Below are 18,303 nucleotides of genomic sequence, written 5' to 3'. Positions count from 1 at the left end.
GGGGCGTCCTGACACTTTCTCTGACACTTTCCCTTTCCCTCTTTTCGTTGTAAACTGAAAATGGCATTCCTCAAGCTCAGCATTTTGCCCCCCCCCCCCCCGCCTCCATTATCTTTCTGTCTTTTGTCTCTCGTCCTTTTGGTTTGCGCTGATTGTGATGAGCTGGACGGGGGGGGGGGGGGCAGGTGGTGGGAGGGCTGGGTGTTTGTCTGCATTCCTGACATATCTGCATTTTCAAAGTTAAGCCATCAGTTTGAGAAACAGCCCACTGTAAGAGATGTTAAGCCACGTCCACACCCACTAAGTCATACGTTGCAGCTCAGGGAGAAAGCACCTGGGGTTCGGTCGAATTTGCATAATATCAGTTTTCATCAGATTCCCGTTGCAATTAAATACACATTGTATAGCAGGACTGAACATATGTTATACGCTTATCATATGTCCTACTAGACTTGACTTATTAGTAGAGGCACCTTTTACAGATATTTAGCATTATTTCTGTGAAGTGATAGTTAATTCTCATGCGTCCCCACGATATATCTTATAATATCTCTGGTCAAGCATCTCTGAAAATTAATGAAGTATGTTAGAGCTCTATTTCTATGAGAGCAGATTGGGATGACATCGCCTTGTGTGTTAATGACATAGTTATCAGGTTAAACTCTTTTGTGGGTCAAAACACCCCCCAACACACACAATTTCCCCCTGCTTCCAATATGCTATGCAAACCCCCTTTGCTTCTGCTGTGACACACACACACACACACACACACACACACACACACCACACACACACACACACACACACACACACACACACACACCACACACACACACACACACACACACACACACACACACACACACACACACACACACACACACACACACACACACACACTCCAAGCCTCCCAATTATGCTCCATTATGTCACCCCCTCTGACCGCTCCTGAAAAAATATCCCTTCCCCTCACCGTCCTCCTATGCTAGTCTCTCTCTCTCTCTCTCTCTCTCTCTCACTCTCTCTCTTTTCCATGCTGCCTCGCTCTATTCATCTGTCCCTCGCTCATCCCTTGTTCCTGTGAGACAATGTCTTGTAACAATACCGAGCTTAATCTCCGTATCAAAGCCGTTTTTCCCCTTCACCGAACACACACACACACACTTTCACTGGGCACTTGTTCTCTCCGCGTTTCGTTTCTTATGAGGACGAGGCGAGTGAGCAGACACGTGAATAGAGCAATTACATTCTAGATGTTTGTCAGTTTTAAATGAGATTTTTGAATTAGAAAATATCTGCTTATAGGTCTGTCCTGCATTCATACAAACTACAAACAAAAAAATAACATTTTGTTTTGAAAGATCTGCAAAACAGCTTAAATGTCTTAATGTGGCAGAGGTCCTTGCCGTGCTGCGCAGGCCTGCAGGGCCAGAGCAGTGTTTAATGATGAGAGCCGTTTAACGTTGCTTCAGCCCAGTCTGGAAGCCCTGATGGCGTAGCAATAAGATCATATTTGGGTCGTTCTTGTTTGATTATAGGAAGGTTTCTAGGGGCGATTATTTATTATTTGATTTCACAACAAGGAGCCCTCAAGGTGCAGACAGCATTTGAGTGTCTAATGAGGTGGATATGGAGTATTCTTCAGAGTGTGTTAACTGTAGGGATACTCAGAGCACACATTTTGTATAACATTTAGGGTAAATTAAGGTTTTATTCAAGTACACACTTATATAGTTATGGTTTCGTGCCATAATCCAAGGTTAGCAGTCACATAGGGATCCAGGTCATGTGACATTAGATGAAATACCACCATGAAAGTGCAGCACCAACAGGAAGCAGCATTCAGCGCAGAGAAATGTAACCTCTAACAAAACATATTCTGTTCTTCCTCTGACTTCAGTTCAATCGATGCATCACCTCCCAGCTGATCAAGTGGTTCAGCAACTTCAGGGAGTTCTACTACATTCAGATGGAGAAGTTCGCCCGGCAGTCTATCAACGAGGGCGTGACCTCTACAGACGAGCTGGCGGTGGGCCGCGACTCCGAGCTCTTCAGGGCGCTCAACATGCACTACAACAAGGCCAACGACTTTGAGGTGAGTCGGGTTTACATATGATTGATTTGTATTTTTCAAAAAGATATTCGGCCTCGGACAAATATTTCAAATCCCGTCATCAAACTGTTCCTTGGCTCACTTTCCAAATTGAATTAAAAGTGGATTCAGCACAACGCTCACACAGACGTCCTCTACCAAGTCAGCTGTTCAGAGCGCAACAGTCACCTCACGATTCTGCTGAGGTGTGGATGTCGCAGTGTGTGTTTGTGTGTGTGTGTGTTCGATGAGGCGAAAGAGGACGCCGCTCGAGGCGCGGGTGTCCTTGTCAAAGCGATTTGCAGAAGTCACATTCGCTCCCTCACTTTTTCTCTCCCAATATTGGTCTAAGGGGACCTGAGGGCCCTTAAACTATTCAACGTAACATCAGCAGCATTTAGATGTCCATTAGGACACACACACACCTCAACGCTGACACACACACTTTCCTCTTTTGCCTAAGGAGAGAAGCATTTGAGCTAAGTTGGAGCTTAAATGCGCACAGGGAAAGATTTGCAGAGACGTCGAGGTATCTGAGCACTGAGCGAATGCTTTGCATATCGAGAGTCAGGTAGCTTGGCGATGGTGTGTATGGAAAGAGCTTGAACAGGAAACACACACATGCAAATCATGTGTGTGTGTGTGTGTGTGTTGGGCTTCAGGGGGGACTGTAGGGCAAGGTTCACACTGAGGTCAGGGGTGTGAGAACTATGACAATGGCTTTGAACACACATCCAAAACACTTGTACTTAGTGCCACGAGTACCACCACTTACACCATAAGCGTGGCCTTCATTAGGTCCTTCATGTGAACATGAGCACACTGGAAAGCAGAACACTAAGAACTTTTACATTACACATGTAGTTTAATTTGTATAAATACAGTTCCAATAGAAAGAGGCTCCACCCACAGGAAGCATTCAACCCAATTGGAAACATGGGTAACCGGAACAGATCGATTTCATTGGAGAACACCAACAGTCTCTACTGCAATGGTTATAAGACGCATTGAAGCACAGACCTGAGGTCAGCAGCGACGACATGGGGCCGTGTGAAGACCCGCTGAGTATAAGCTGGACCCGCTGAGACTCAAGCCGGGTTGATCGTTAGTGCGCTCCCTCATGAAAAGGCCTCTTCTTTGTCATATACATATGAGGTTAACCGGCTAGTTAGCAGCCCTATAACATATCAGTGTGATCAGTAAAGGATGCTCACTTCACTAAAACACCATAAAGCCATGGCGTGTTTGCAAAGGTAGGTATACCTCTTTTCCTCTTCCTTCTCTCCCTTAACCTCCCTCCTTCCATCCCTCCACCCTTTCGTCCGTCCGCCCGCCCTGAGGGAACATCACCGGCTAGGGACCCTCTCTCTCCCTCCCTCCCTCTCTCTCTCTCTTTCTCCCTCCCCCTGTGTCAAACTCAGAGGCGTGAAACTGGAACCATGGCCGATTCAGCAAGTCTCACGACACACACACACACACACACACACACACACACACACACACACACACACACACACACACACACACACACACACACACACACACACACACACACTCACACACACACACACACACACACACACACACACACACACACACACACACACACACACACACACACACACACACACACACACACACACACACACACACACACACACACACACACACACACACACACACACACACACACACACACACACACACACACACACAGAAGTCTTCTGCTTTTGCCAAATATAGCATCATCAGAGTTCCACCTTGGTTTGTCCCCATCGCACCCACCTCAACTCCTTCCCTCCTTTTTGTTACTCCTTCCTTGCCTCCTCTCCTTCCTGATGAATCTGTCCTCTGCCGATTTTGTTTGTCTCGCAACCTCCCGTCCGTCTACTCTTATTCCTCTTTCATTTAGCTTTGTCCTATCCTTTGTCCCCTGCTGCCTTTTTCATCTCTCCTTTTATCCTTTTCAAATCCTCCACTCTTATTCTTTTCTCCTACACCCCATCATTAACTCCTCCAGAGTCTCTTCTCTCTTCCACTCCCCCCTTTCTCCCTCTCAAAACGCTCCACCCTTCACCTGTCTCATCCTCTTTATGCCCCAACAGCTTTTATTTCTTCCATAAAAATCTGCTCTTTGCCAAATGACCTGCCAAAAGAAGACCTTGCCAGGTTACATCATTTGCATTTTCTCATGTTTTCCCGGTAAAAAAAAACAACCATAATCTTTGTCAACAATGTCTGCATGGTGGATAAGGAAGTGTGTCCTTTATGGTGGGTTGGGACACAGCTTGTGTCGTTAGTTAACGCACATGGCCAGCATTTTAAATAGTCATAGTAGGTTAATGCCGTGGAAAGGTGAGAGTAATTTGTTGTGTGTGTGTGTGTGTGTGTGTGTGTGTGTGTGTGTGTGTGTGTGTGTGTGTGTGTGTGTGTGTGTCTAGTTGGCGTGAACAGGCCCCAGTAATTATAGCAGCTTCATTAATTACCTCCCCATCTCCTCTCCTCTCCAGTCCATTCTTTCAACTCTTCTTTCTTGTTTACCTCTCTCCCTCCCTCACTCCTCACTGTCTCCTCTCTCCTCCTTCCCCCCGTCCTAATTGCAGCTCTGCCCACAAACTAATGAGGAAGGCAAAGAAAGGAAGGAGGCAGGAGAATGGGAAAGGAAACAGGGAATAGTCTCCCCTTGAAAAAAAAGAAGAAGAAGAGGGGAAAACAAACAGAGACAGAGAGAGACTTCTTTGCCAGGACACTCGGGGAAAGGTGTCGGCGTCTACCTTCTGCCAAGAGGAAGAGAAACGTGTCCTCTCTTTTTTATATTGAGACAAGTCTGCCAGCAGCATGAGTGAGTGAGTGAGTGAGTGAGTGAGTGAGTGAGTGAGTGAGTGAGTGAGTGAGTGAGTGAGTGAGTGAGTGAGTGTTGATATTTGAAGTACACTGGTAGCAGCAACATGCCAGAGCACATTCGCCACTCAGAAAGAATAGACAGGGATGGAGTTGTAATATGTGGTGTGTGTGTGTGTGCGTGCGTGCGTGCGTGCGTGCGTGCGTGTGTGTGTGTGTGTGTGTGTGTGTGTGGCGGCTGAAGAGGGACAATGAGACATTTTATGAAGCCTTCTCGAGGACATTCTCATCTTTCCAGTTCAAGGATCCTCGCTGGCTCTGGCAGCACCAAACCATGCCACAGCTGCGCCACACATACACACACACACACACACACACACACCTGTTCACGCACACACACACTCATTTGTGTTCGTCTGAAAGAGCAGAGATACCGTCCCTTGAAGGGTGGGTGTGGCTGCTACCAAAATCTGCCCTTTGACTTTGAGGCAGCCGTACACACACACACACACACACACACACACACACACACACACACACACACACACACACACACACACACACACACACACACACACACACACACACACACACACACACCTGGAGGCCACAGAGTGGTCACACACTCACATTTCAGGGCTATCTGGTTTCATAAGCTGTGCACTTTGTGAAAGGCTCAACTTCTCGTGTCTTTCTCCGCCGTTTTAGACGCTTTGTCCTTCTGTGTCTCTCCTCATTCATCCATTCACTCGTCTCTACCGCTTCCTCTTCACTCAAGTCCATGGAACATGGGCCGAGCTCGACTCTCAGTAACCAATTCACAAAGTGGGGATTCTGTCCGATTGTCCCTTCCCCTCTCCCGCTGTACGCCACATGCTTGGAGCTGAAGCCGTGCGCATCGTGCTAAATGCTGACGCTGTGTCTAATCATTTTGGAATTAACGACACCACAATATGAAACAATAGTCTGTCTCAATCCATTAGCCCGAAGTCCTTTCTCCTCGTGTCTCATTCGTCTTTCTGTTGTCCTCACCTTTTTACGTCTTCTATTTGTAACCTACCCAGAAGGCAGACACACACACCCTCACCCGCGCACACACACATTTCAAAGACTACACCTGTCCTCTCCTCCTTCTCGATCCGACTTTGATCTCTCTCTCATTCAGGGCTTCGGGGCACTCACGACATCACACACACGAGATGTGTCTTTTACTCATAGACATGATTAATTATCTTGATTTGTCTATTTCCATGACAACTACTTTGAGAGCCCCTAAACTATATTAAGAGAGGGTACCAAAGCACATGAAATTGATACTCGGGTGTGCAGGGCTTCACGTAAAACAACCAGTTCAGAACTATACACTTTCTTATATAATGAAACCATTTCCATTGGACCACAGTTAGCTGCAGCCGTGTCTCCTTCACAATGTGTCTACGTGCTTTGCCAAAGACATTGCTGAGTAGGTCAGTGTGGGCGGATGGGCGCTTAAGGTTCTGACACTGGAGACTGGGATCGGCATCCCGCGACATACTGTTCGCTGAAGGCTGTTGAAACATTTATATTCAAGCGTTTTGTCAAAATGATAAATGTCTACATGTTTTACCAAGACGTCGATCTTTCCCTTACCGGGAGCGTGTGATGAACAGAACTTATAGGGGGCCAGGAAAATGAACATACATTTTTAGAAAACAAGGTTAAATACACACACACACACCTAAGCTCATAATCTACACACACACTTTTGTTGCTGTCACTCAATGGCATTAAGAAGGTATGAGCACTAAGTAACTAAGTCTTCCTCTCTGTGTCTGTAGCTGCTTTACAGAGAGCGGTGTGCTACAGACAATGCCACCTGCCACTTTCTGTCAATATAATTATAGCTATCTGCTTGCACCGTGTGTGTGTGTGTGTGTGTGTGTGTGTGTGTGTGTGTGTGTGTGTGTGTGTGTGTGTGTGTGTGTGTGTGGTGTGTGTGTGTGTGTGTGTGTGTGTGTGTGTGGTGTGTGTGTGTGTGTGTGTGTGTGTGTGTGTGTGTGTGTGTGTGTGTGTGTGTGTGTGTGTGTGTGTGTGTGTGTGTGTGTGTGTGTGTGGGTGGGTGTGTGGGTGGGTGTGTGGGTGCATGTTTGACAGTGTGTGTCTTAGTATTCCAGTTGAGAAGAAGGCATCATCTTTGTCACTGAGCCTGATTGGAGTCACGAGGGGTGGCGTATGCGTGTGTGTGTGTGTGTGTGCGTGCATGGTTTTCCTGTACGTGTGTGTGTGTGTGTGTGTGTGTGTGTGTGTGTGTGTGTGTGTGTGTGTGTGTGTGTGTGTGTGTGTGTGTGTGTGTGTGTGTGTGTGTTGTGCATGCAGTGATTCCCTTCCCTTGTCCCAGCTGTCTCCTTAGCTTTAACAATAGGCCTGGTAACAAAGACGTGGCCTTCAGCCTCTGTCATGTGATACGAGTGGTCTGCAGCCTCTCAGTCAGATGACCCAGGCTATTGTCCTCTATGGGTGACACACACACACACACACACACACACACACACACACACACACACACACACACACACACACACACACACACACCACACACACACACACACACACACACACACACACACAACACACACACACACACACACACACACACACACACACACACACACACACACACAAGGAAGCCAAGAACACACATAAGCACACACACACCAATCCAGGGAAACACAGCACGTGAATGGACGCACACACGTACAAAATGTGACCACACACACTTGTTGGATACAAGAAGAAAATGCACACACTCATGAGATGAGACACACACAGACGCAATCTCAGGACGCAGACCCTTCCTCTCGGTCACATGCAGTGTGGACAAAGAGAAACTTCATTGCCATTGTCCTGGAGACAGTGAGATCAGTGACTGATTGACAAAAGAGCAGCAGAGAAAGGAAACATATTGCTGATGTCCCGGAGAAACCCTCAGTCTCCACTTTACCTTTAATGTTTTCACTTAACGTGGCATAGGATGTGTGGTCCTGACGCCGTGATCGATACATAGTAAGAACGTCCCCCCCTTCTCTGAACAACTAGTGTTAAAACAACATTGAGCCAGACACTGAATCCCCAAGAGCTGTAGGCCTATTTATCTTTGTGAGGAAAGTCAAGTCTCAAGTCTTGCTAGTGATACTGAAGTGTCAGTAGCCCGAGGGCAATTTCCACAAACTAGACACTTTGCACCTTTTCAAATCTTTGTTTATATACCGTACTTTTCGGATCATAAGCCGCGACTTTTTTCCCCATTTTTTTTGTACAGCTAACGGCCACTAGGGAACCTCCTAAATCTATGGATTTTACAGGTAAAATTAACCACCTTTAACGCTATGGGCTCTAGGACCGGTCCGCGCCCGCCACCTCTAAGCGGCGGGCTCCAGCTCCAGCGGGAAAAGCTGGAGGCCGGTAGCGCGCCAAAGTAAAAGTGGAACCGAGAGACAGAACGAGAGCAAGACAGACGGACAATTTAGCTGCTGCGGCTCATATGCAGGTTTATAGTCCGAAAAGTACGGTACATAACATTTTTCTCAAAACTCAAACTAAGTAACTTTTTCAACATATTTGTAGGCATACAATCAAGTCCTTTTACTGTAGCCTGATTTGAATGTACACTTATACATACAAAAGTACACCGTGTACATGTCCCCTGTTTGTTCTGTCACATTAACATTACCTCAGATGAGGGCAGCCCACAGCACGCGCAGAACACACATGCGTGCAGGAGGGGTGTGTAACTGAAGTTTCAAACCAAAACAATACTGTTTTGAATACAAATGAATGAGAGTCCTTGTCGTGACGGAATCTAAAAGAAGTGCGTGAGTCTGTTTCCCAAAATACATGAAGATTCAAAGAGCTACAAACAATGCAAATAGAGAAGGAAAACTAACAGATTCTACAAGAGTCCTTCCAAACCTCATCTCCGACAATCATGTCAGATATAAGAAATACGTGAACGACTTAAAGTGCCAACGCATGTTTTCCCGTATGATATTATGCTTGAAGGAGAAAAGATAACAATTAAAATATGAAGAGGAATAGTGAAGGGTGGATTCTCTTGACATGTGTGTGAGTGTGTGTGTGCACGTATGTGTGTGTGTGTAACATATTTTCTTGCCAGAGCGTGTGTGACAAGAGCCAGACCTGATAGCAGAGGAAAAGCTGGAGAGTGAGAGAGAAGAGGAGGAAAAAGGAAGCAGATGCTTGTGTGTTGGCATAAAAATAATATGTCCTCTCAGTTCAATGCACACACACACTCTCACTCTCTCTCACACACACACACACACACACACACACACACACACACACACACACACACACACACACACACACACACACACACACACACACACACACACACCACACACACACACACACACACACACACACACACACACACACACACACACACACACACACGGGGGCAGAGAGCATGTGTTCAGTCCACAGAAGGACTGCACATTAAGAGTATTGTGTTCATGAGTACTGACCAACAGCAAAGTGGACCTCAAGGCCACGGAACGAACACGTGGACGGCATTGACTTCAAGGTGTGTGTGTACATCTTAAACTGAACAGAGCAACATCGATTAGAAGGACGGTTTTGAAAGGGACAAGTGAGCTAAATGATCGATGATCAAGCGGCGCACAAAAAGGCAATCTTGTAAAAAAAACGCGTTGGATCCGAATAAACCCGTGTACACACACTTGAGTAAACATTGTGAAAGTCTACTATGTTAATGGGGGGAGGTAAAAAGACTTAAAGGGAGAGGAGAAGACACACACACACACACACACACACACACACACACACACACACACACAGCCTCGTGCTGTTTGTCCACCTTGAGAACGAGACATATGGTGTTTGTACAGTGATTTCTTAAGAGCCTGGTGTGCGTTCTCCCTTTTGTGCGAGAAGCCGAGTGAGGATGGAAAGGAAACAGAGAGACGGGTGGAAAAGCAGGTGGAAAGACGTAAGGAGAGGTGAATAGGTAGAGTCAACCGAGGACACACACACACGCACGCACGCACACAACCCAGACGTCTCCATCAGCCTCATGTTGACAGTGTGCAGAGGAAAAAAGGAGTGGAGGAGGAGGAGTGGTTTATTCACAAGAGAGGAGCGGAGGGGAGGCGGCAGGGAGAAGAGAAGGGGCTCAATGGGGAGGGGAGAAAAAAGAGAAGGGTCAGGAACTTATGGGCTGATAATGAGGATAGATGTCAAAGAGGTGGTTCGCAAAAGTGAAGGAAAAGGAAGAAGAGTCAAGGGTTTAAAGGAAGGTGACGAGATGAGACAAAAGCCAGTGAGGTGGAACTATAAAGCTACTCCTTTTGATCGTTCATTATGTTAAAAGAAGTCGAGGAACTGGAGTTATTATTGTGTGATTGATCTTTAAGGCAGCGACGACACTTGTTCCATAAAGGAACCATGTCGATATTGGCTACATTTAAGAGTATCCATTGTCTAAGTAGAAGTTGTGAGGGATGACAGTTGATGTTCCACATGGGACAGACACGTTTCCTGTCTATTTGAGATGTGTTCAAACGGGGCGGTGCGTTCATGAAGAAGCAACCTACTTATAAAAAGCTCTCCTGCATTCTAAAAATATGTTTTAGTGCAACAGTGCCCTTTTGTTCTCGTGGCCTGCACTGTAAGAAATGACTGAATTAGCAGCGCGGACGTCACTGTTGCTAAGTGCTTAACACCGGGCCTTAGTGATGAAGTGATTTTCTGCAGGAGGCGCTCTTTTATGCGACTGCTACCTGTTTATCAAACATCAGCAGCTATGGTTGCTACTACGACCTGTCATGCACCATGGATGCTGTGTGAAGGAGAGGGCCGGACCCAGGGGCGCCGTGAGGGGGTGGAGAGTTAGGACGATGCTAAGGGCCCGTGACTGACAGGGGCCCAAACTATTTTAGTACATTAAGAAAAAAATGTTTAAGTAACCAATGCGATATCTTTTCATGGGGCGCAAAACCCCTGGCGGCCCCCTGCCGTACCGTTAAATCAAACCAAACAAAGCAGGAAACATAATATTTGTTTTGACGGTAATTGAGGTTAACACAACAGTTACATTGGATGGGAAAAAAATCTTTTTGTCGGCACACGGAGAACATCACTCTTGAATATCTTACACGGCGCGTGATGCTTTCGCTTGTGAGGTATAAAAACAAAGTCAGCCACTAAGTCCCTCGTAAAACTACACTTACAAGAAGAGAGGAGGGGCCGATGAACAAAAGAGGAGAATGATGAAGAGAGAGAGGGAAGAGAAAAGGAGGAGGGGGCGTCCCAGTAGGCCTCTTTGTTGGGCAGCGATGTAGAGATTTACAGGCTCTTGTCCTTCTGGGTGTGTGGTGTGTGTTGTGTGTGTGTGTGTGTGTGTGTGTGTGTGTGTGTGTGTGTGTGTGTGGGTGTGGTGTGTGTGTGTGTGTGTGTGTGTGTGTGTGTGTGTGTGTGTGTGTTGTGTGTGTGTGTGTGTGTGTGTGTGTGTGTGTGTGCATGTGCGTGCGTGTGTGCGTGCGCGTGTGAAGAGAGAGTAATTGAGCCTCCCTTCGTCCAATATTTACCCACCGAACCGGAGCAATCATGCGAATTATGTTTACTGGAAACCAAGTGTCTTTCTTCCTCTTTATCTTCCCTTCTCTTTCCCACTTTCCCCATTCCTCACCCACACTCTCTCTCCTGGCAACTCCACGCCATATGAAGACTTGAGCCAGGAGTAAATCACACACACACACACACACACACACACACACACACACACACACACACACACACACACACACACACACACACACACACACACACACACACACACACACACACACACACACACCACACACACACCACACACACACACACACACACACAGGCATGGGGGAAACGGGCCCATCTGTATTGATGATGGCCTAATTTAGATCTCTTTATTGGACTGATTTACGATGGCCAGACAAAGCTGGGCATCTGGACCCAGGCGTGTGTCAGAGTGTGTGCGTGGGTGTGTGCGCGGTGTGTGTGTGTGTGTGTGTGTGTGTGTGTGGTGTGTGTGTGTGTGTGTGTGTGTGTGTGTGTGTGTGTGTGTGTGTGTTGTGTTGTGTGTGTGTGTGTGTGTGTGTGTGTGTGTGTGTGTGTGTGTGTGCGCGTGTGTGCTCAGTTGAGCTGATACCCGACCGGACACACAATATCCTCCCTGCTTAATTTTCATTTGTAGTTTTCCTACCTCTCTGTGAGTGGGCCGTGTCCTTCTGTCTCCCCGCTGTAGTCTTGTTTCAGCCTTTTGAGTCCTCTCACCGTTGCCATGATGACGCACGTCGTTCTGAAAAAAAATGTAAAACACCGATCATCATGCTGAACAAGGCACACCGCAACACAAACACACTCAGGCCAGGGCCCTTCTAGGACAAGGTCACTTCCTCTCTCTTACTGTGGACCATGTGAGCGCATTGTGATTGATGTCTCAATGCAGAGGATTTCGCTCAATCAGATCATCCGGATTGAGGAGCGCACAAATATTAATCAGAATTTAATTAATCAGAAGGAAAGCATAAGAAAAAGAAATTCTAGGAAGATGTTAAAAATAGTGGATTTGTCTCTATTTGTATAGATAATAACGCATTTGAAGAGACAATGAAGCAGGGATGTAATCCAGGAGGGGCAGGACGCTTCAAAGGCACATTCATCTTCAAGATCAAGCTCAGGTTTCAACTTGTATTTGTCCCAGCGGGGAGATTCACAGCAACTATTAAAAACAGCAGCTTGACTTTGGGGCTTCCTCGATTTTCCTTCAGAGCTAAAACAAAACAGGTTTAGCCTAAAATAACAGAAAGGTTTTGGTTTGATAATAATAGTATGCGTTTACTTTATTAAATGTTGTTGAAATAGATACATCCGATAATCTCCATCTCATATACCAAGACTGCTTCAACCAACACAATTGCTGGAATCTCAAATGCAGCAGTGAAAAAGAAAAACATGAATTTCACAAGTCAACTATCAGAACTACGACCCTACTCCCTGGTTCCCTTACACCGACAGCATCCGGCTAACTGTGGGTCTAATAGGGAAATCAGATTGTATTTCACTTCCAAATACACTGGTTTGGATTTGTTGAGCTTCATGTTGAGCTTCATCAAAATGATCAAAATCAGACTAACTTTTGTGAAACTTTTGTGTAAAACCTACCATGTCTGAATCGGTGTAGATATCACCTGTAAAGCTAAATAGTTGGGGTGAGTCTGTACGAAAAAGAGTGTGTGTGTGTGTGTGCGTGTGTGTGTGTGTGTGTGTGTGTGTGTGTGTGGTGTGTGTGTGTGTGTGTGTGTGTGTGTGGTGTGTGTGTACAGTAGTGTCTATAGCAAGACAGTGACAGAGGGCCTCATATAAATAACTGTGGTCTCAAGAGGCCAGCTAAAAAAGAGAGAGAGGGTAGGTGAGGGTAGCCAGACTCTATGAGAGTCCAGGGAATCATTTAGGGGGTATGTGTGTGTGTGTGTGTGTGTGTGTGTGTGTGTGTGTGTGTGTGTGTGTGTGTGCGGGGTGATTCATCCGTTCTGATTGCGGCTAACCTTGGCATGTCCTGCCACGCATGACGGGGACACCCAGACGGCTCTCTCTCGTCCTCTAGTAGGTGTGTGTGTGTGTGTGTGTGTGTGTGTGTGAGAGTGTGAGTTTGTTTGGGTGCATAGGAGCATGCACCTCATTTTGCAAAAGTCAGCCTCCTGTGTGTGTGTGTGTGTGTGTGTGTGTGTGTGTGTGTGTGTGTGTGTGTGTGCATGTGCGCGTGCGTGCATGTGCATCTGCATGCAAAAAAAGAGACAAAGAGGGGGAAAATGAGGGGGGAGAGTATCTAGTCAGGTTGTTAAGTGTCTTTGTATGATCTTGCCCCCGGGAGAAAGGGCACAAAAAAGTGTGTGTGTGTGGGTGGGTGTGTCTGCCATTGTTCTGCTGTCAAACACTGCTATGAGCACACACACACACACACACACACAGCATTACAACCCACACACACACGAAAAGCCCTGTGATGACAGTATATTTATGCCTGCATGTGGAAAGGACAATTGGATCCCGACAATCCCTTCGTTCTTATTTAAACTCTGCGTCACACACACACAGTCACACACACAGTCACACACACACACTGCTTTGACAGATCACAGACAACTGTTCACCTGCCATTGTGAAGGACCGAGTGAGTCATCCGTCATGTTGTGTGAGCGTAAGGAACTCTTGAGACCAAACACACACACGGCTGGAGGCCTTTAAGAAAGGGGAAGTACACTAAGGGGAAGCTGACAGCTGGAGAAGAACCTGGTACAGGAATAGTAATATATGGACACCTGAAACACACGCACACTTAACCTCATTCTCGATACGTTTCAGTTGCACAATCACTTTTCTAATCTAGTGTGTCTATATTTAAACATGTTTGCATTCCAATCATGATTTGAGTCATGGATATTGACAGAATATGTGTCTTTTAATGGCAGCGGCACATATGAAAAGTATATTAGAAAAGTGAAGAACTTGGCAGACTTCAGTTGCACTTAAGTGCTTAATGTAAAATATGTAGCGTAAACGAAGTACACCATTCTCAATTGAAGTGTGTATTGTTGAGTGTGGAGCTGCATTGTTGAATATTGTCTGAAGTCCTGTCCGACCGTGTGATGTATGCTTCGAGGTACGCACTCCATATACACATGCTCATACAGAAGTAAAACAGTTCTGTATTTGACATGAAGGACATGGAAGGGGAAGGGGATTGAGTGGAAGTTCCTCTTTAGTTCAAACAATCACTTATGATTCTCTCTTTTCTCTCCACCCCTTCCCCTTTGTTCCCCTTCAGGTTCCCGAGCGATTCCTGGAGGTGTCCCAGGTGACTCTTCGTGAGTTCTTTAATGCCATCGTGGCTGGGAAGGATGCGGACCCGTCCTGGAAGAAGGCCATCTATAAGGTGATCTGCAAACTGGACCACGAGGTTCCCGATGTCTTCAAATCCCCAAACTGTCTACAAGAGCTCCTCCATGACTGACTTGAGGCGAAGACGGAAAGGCGACCCGGAAGGAAGACCATTGAGAACATGCTTTAGTGAGACTAGGTTCAGTACAAGGACGCTCTTGATGCGAGACTTGAAGTGGTTCTACTTGGAGGCTTCTGGAGAGATTTGATGATTTTGGTCAGCCCAACTTTTAAAGACAAACCTGCCGCTCCAAATGTTTTATAAAGAAAAGAATATCCCTCTTGAAGGAGGCAGGCGGCTCAGAGTCAGACACACGGGAGAACCGTGAGACTTTTATGAATGAAAAGCAAAACAGTGGAAATTGAACCTTGTTGCACTTCCAGAAAGCTCCTCTTCTCGTTCGCCCGCAACTCGTCCAAGCCTGCTCTTCATCCGCCTCCGGAGGATGAGGAAGATGCTGGATCAGGGGAGAACTAAAAATAAAGATGATAATATATATAAATCTTTTTATTGTGGATGTTTTTAAGTTACATGGGCATTTTGGGGGGGGAAGTGATGTTTCTGTATTTTTGCTCCTTTGTATACGCTTCTCTCCTATGAACCCCCAGTCACATAGACACACAACCACACACACACACATACACACACACACACACACACACACTGAATAGTAAAGCACAGTAGCATTCCCAAATCCCCGAGTGAACCCATAAAAACTGGACATGAATAAACTTAGTTGTTGTTGATTTAACTTTTTACTTCTCCCACTTCTTACTGTACTGAGACTTACTGGGTGTTTGTTTTGACCGTGTGGCTCTCCCTGCCCCCCCCCCCCCCTTACTGCCCCTCTTGGCTCATGTTGCTTTCTAAATGAACTCAGATCTGGATACCGCCAGTCCCATTTTGTCAGAAACAAAGTTAGCCGAGACACAAGACAAGTTAATCTCAGTTACCGCACTTACTATTTATTTCCTGTTCACCTATAAGACATTTGAATTCACATTTTGGTATGTGGAATTTGTTACAAAGTTATACACTGATTTTAGAGTTGAAAAAAAGAAAGAAATACACCAGTATGTATTGATCTGCGATAAGCTAATATCAGGTCCAACGACTACTGATGTATATATAATATGTTCAATATACTGTATAGCGCTGATGCTGGATACATTCAGTCCACAGTATTGAGGACATGTTATTGACGTAACCATGTTGGTATTGATTTTCTTTTAAAACATGATTTGTACAGCGCTCAGACACTGGTGACCAACTGTGGTACAAACAGCCGCACGGAAAATGTGGCTCACTCAGATATATCCGATTAAAACTCTCCTTCCTTATACGATCCTTGAAACTGTAAGTCACCACAAAGCATCATGGGAAAGCCAGATGCATCTCTTTGCCAAGAGGGGCAGCAGCTTGGGTCATGTGTGAAGTGTTTAAGGTTTTAACAGCAGAAAAAAAAGAAGACATAGGACAAAATGCTGATATTTGTAGCTTGTATAGATGTAATACTCTGATCACTCTGATATTGTTATTATTTATAATTGAAATAATTATTCCTATTAATGTTATTCTGATGATGGTGATTATTATTAATGCTTGCTACAGATGTGACCAGTGGTTTACTCATTGTTTATCCATCACAACTGCAACCTGAAATAAATTATTCTTTGAAAAAAGGGAGTGACTGTTCTTTCCGTTTGCCCAGCAGAGGTGTGGAGAGCCTGCCCACACACACCAAATCGCCATCAACCCAAGCGGTAACTAAGCAACATGATGGCCACTTTCTGCCCGTGCCCTCTCCCCTCTCTCTGGATTGTGTGGAGGGGACATGTGATCCCTTGTTGTTGTTGCTGATGAATTGAAAAGAGGAGCGCTGTGTGATTATTGTCAGCACAAAAGCCTCAAAAAGCTGCTGACGCCTAGATTAGCCAGTACAAAGATGCAGACACACACACACACACACGCACACGCACACACACATACACACACAAAGGCACGGGGACGAGGCCTGTCTGCCCTTGTTGCCCTATCCTTCTCTCCTCTATCCGCCCTATGTTCATCCTCTCTCACTAACCTGACTCCTCCTATTCCTCTTCCTTCCTCTCCTCTCCTCTCCTCTCCTCTCCTCTCCTCTCCTCTCCTCTCCTCCTTGCCTCCCTTCTGGTAGGTTTTATTTATGTCCTCCTGTCACACCACTTACCTCCCTAACACTCACAAACACACACCATGCCCTCTGTGTCGGCGCCAAACGCTAACTGGCACCACACAATGCCAACCACCATCACCAGCATGGGATAAAGTGCCAGCACTCTGCCTGCCTTTCCCTCATCAGTCTCCCTCTCTTACGTACGGTACGGTACAGAAGCAGACGGCAAGGTGTGCACAACACATGGCGACACACACTTCTGCCACGACTAGCTTTTGCAGTTAATACGGCTTGTATTGCCAGAAGCCCGATAAAGATGATGGCCCAATAGACTGTTAATGGGTTTATGCAAAGTTATGGATCCTGTAATGATCTATGAAGGTTTTTTGTCTAAACATTAAGTCAAATTGAAAATCAAACTTACATAAAGTGATAAGGAAGGCACTCACAAAATGAAAGCATGAGAGAAAACAAGTCCACGGCAATATTAGAAGCTCTGTGAGGCGTTAAGCTGTTTGCTAATGTCCGGATGTTTAGCAGGTATAATGTTTACGTTGTATTTTCTGATTGGCATGAAACACACAAGTACAAATTATGCAGATAGCATTAGTTGTGCAGGTATTTGGTCATTAACAGAAGTATTTGTACCGATCAACCTAATAAAGTTGAGTGTAACCACGTTGGTTTCCAAATCAATCAGAAAGCAACTCGAATTTGTAGCCTTACCTATTGAAGTGGCAAAGGGTCAACAGGTCATGGTGGTGGGCTGTTACAGACCCCCCTCAGCTGTCAAGGACTCTTTGTCTTCGTTAGCAAATCCTTTATCTCAACTTGTGTTGTGTCTCATCAAATGTGTTAGTTTTGTTTATGTATTATGTCTGTCAGGTTTCCATGTTATTTCACATCATGTCATGTCTGTTATTTATGTCATCTATCTCTGGTGAAATCCCCGTGTTTCATGTCATGTCTCGTTTTCCATTTCCTGTTGTATTTTGTACTTACCTCTGGTCTTATTTCAGGCCCTGTACTTCCACCCTTTGTGTGTTTTCCCGCCATGGTCAGCGTCTGCCCCGCCCCTGATTGTGTCCACCTGTTCCCACTCACCTCATGTTTAAATAGTCCTGTCTCCCCCTGTCCTGTGTCAGTTCGTCTTGTTTGTTTCCATGGATGGTCATGCCAGGCTTCAGCCAAGAGAGGATCATTTCCAGTCTAGTCAGATTT

The 18,303-nt window shown here is 45.8% G+C and overlaps 1 pseudogene; it reads left to right on the top strand.

The window, feature by feature from the left end:
- Positions 1 to 16,605, top strand: part of LOC117458124 (prospero homeobox protein 1-like) — a 31,171-nt pseudogene extending 14,566 nt beyond the window's left edge.
- The last annotated feature ends 1,698 nt before the right edge of the window (positions 16,606 to 18,303 follow it).

This window comes from Pseudochaenichthys georgianus, chromosome 2 (genome assembly GCF_902827115.2).
Source record: "Pseudochaenichthys georgianus chromosome 2, fPseGeo1.2, whole genome shotgun sequence".
NCBI lineage: Eukaryota > Metazoa > Chordata > Actinopteri > Perciformes > Channichthyidae > Pseudochaenichthys > Pseudochaenichthys georgianus.
Note: the sequence above shows the minus strand (reverse complement) of the source record. Positions and strands in the feature narration are given on the sequence as shown.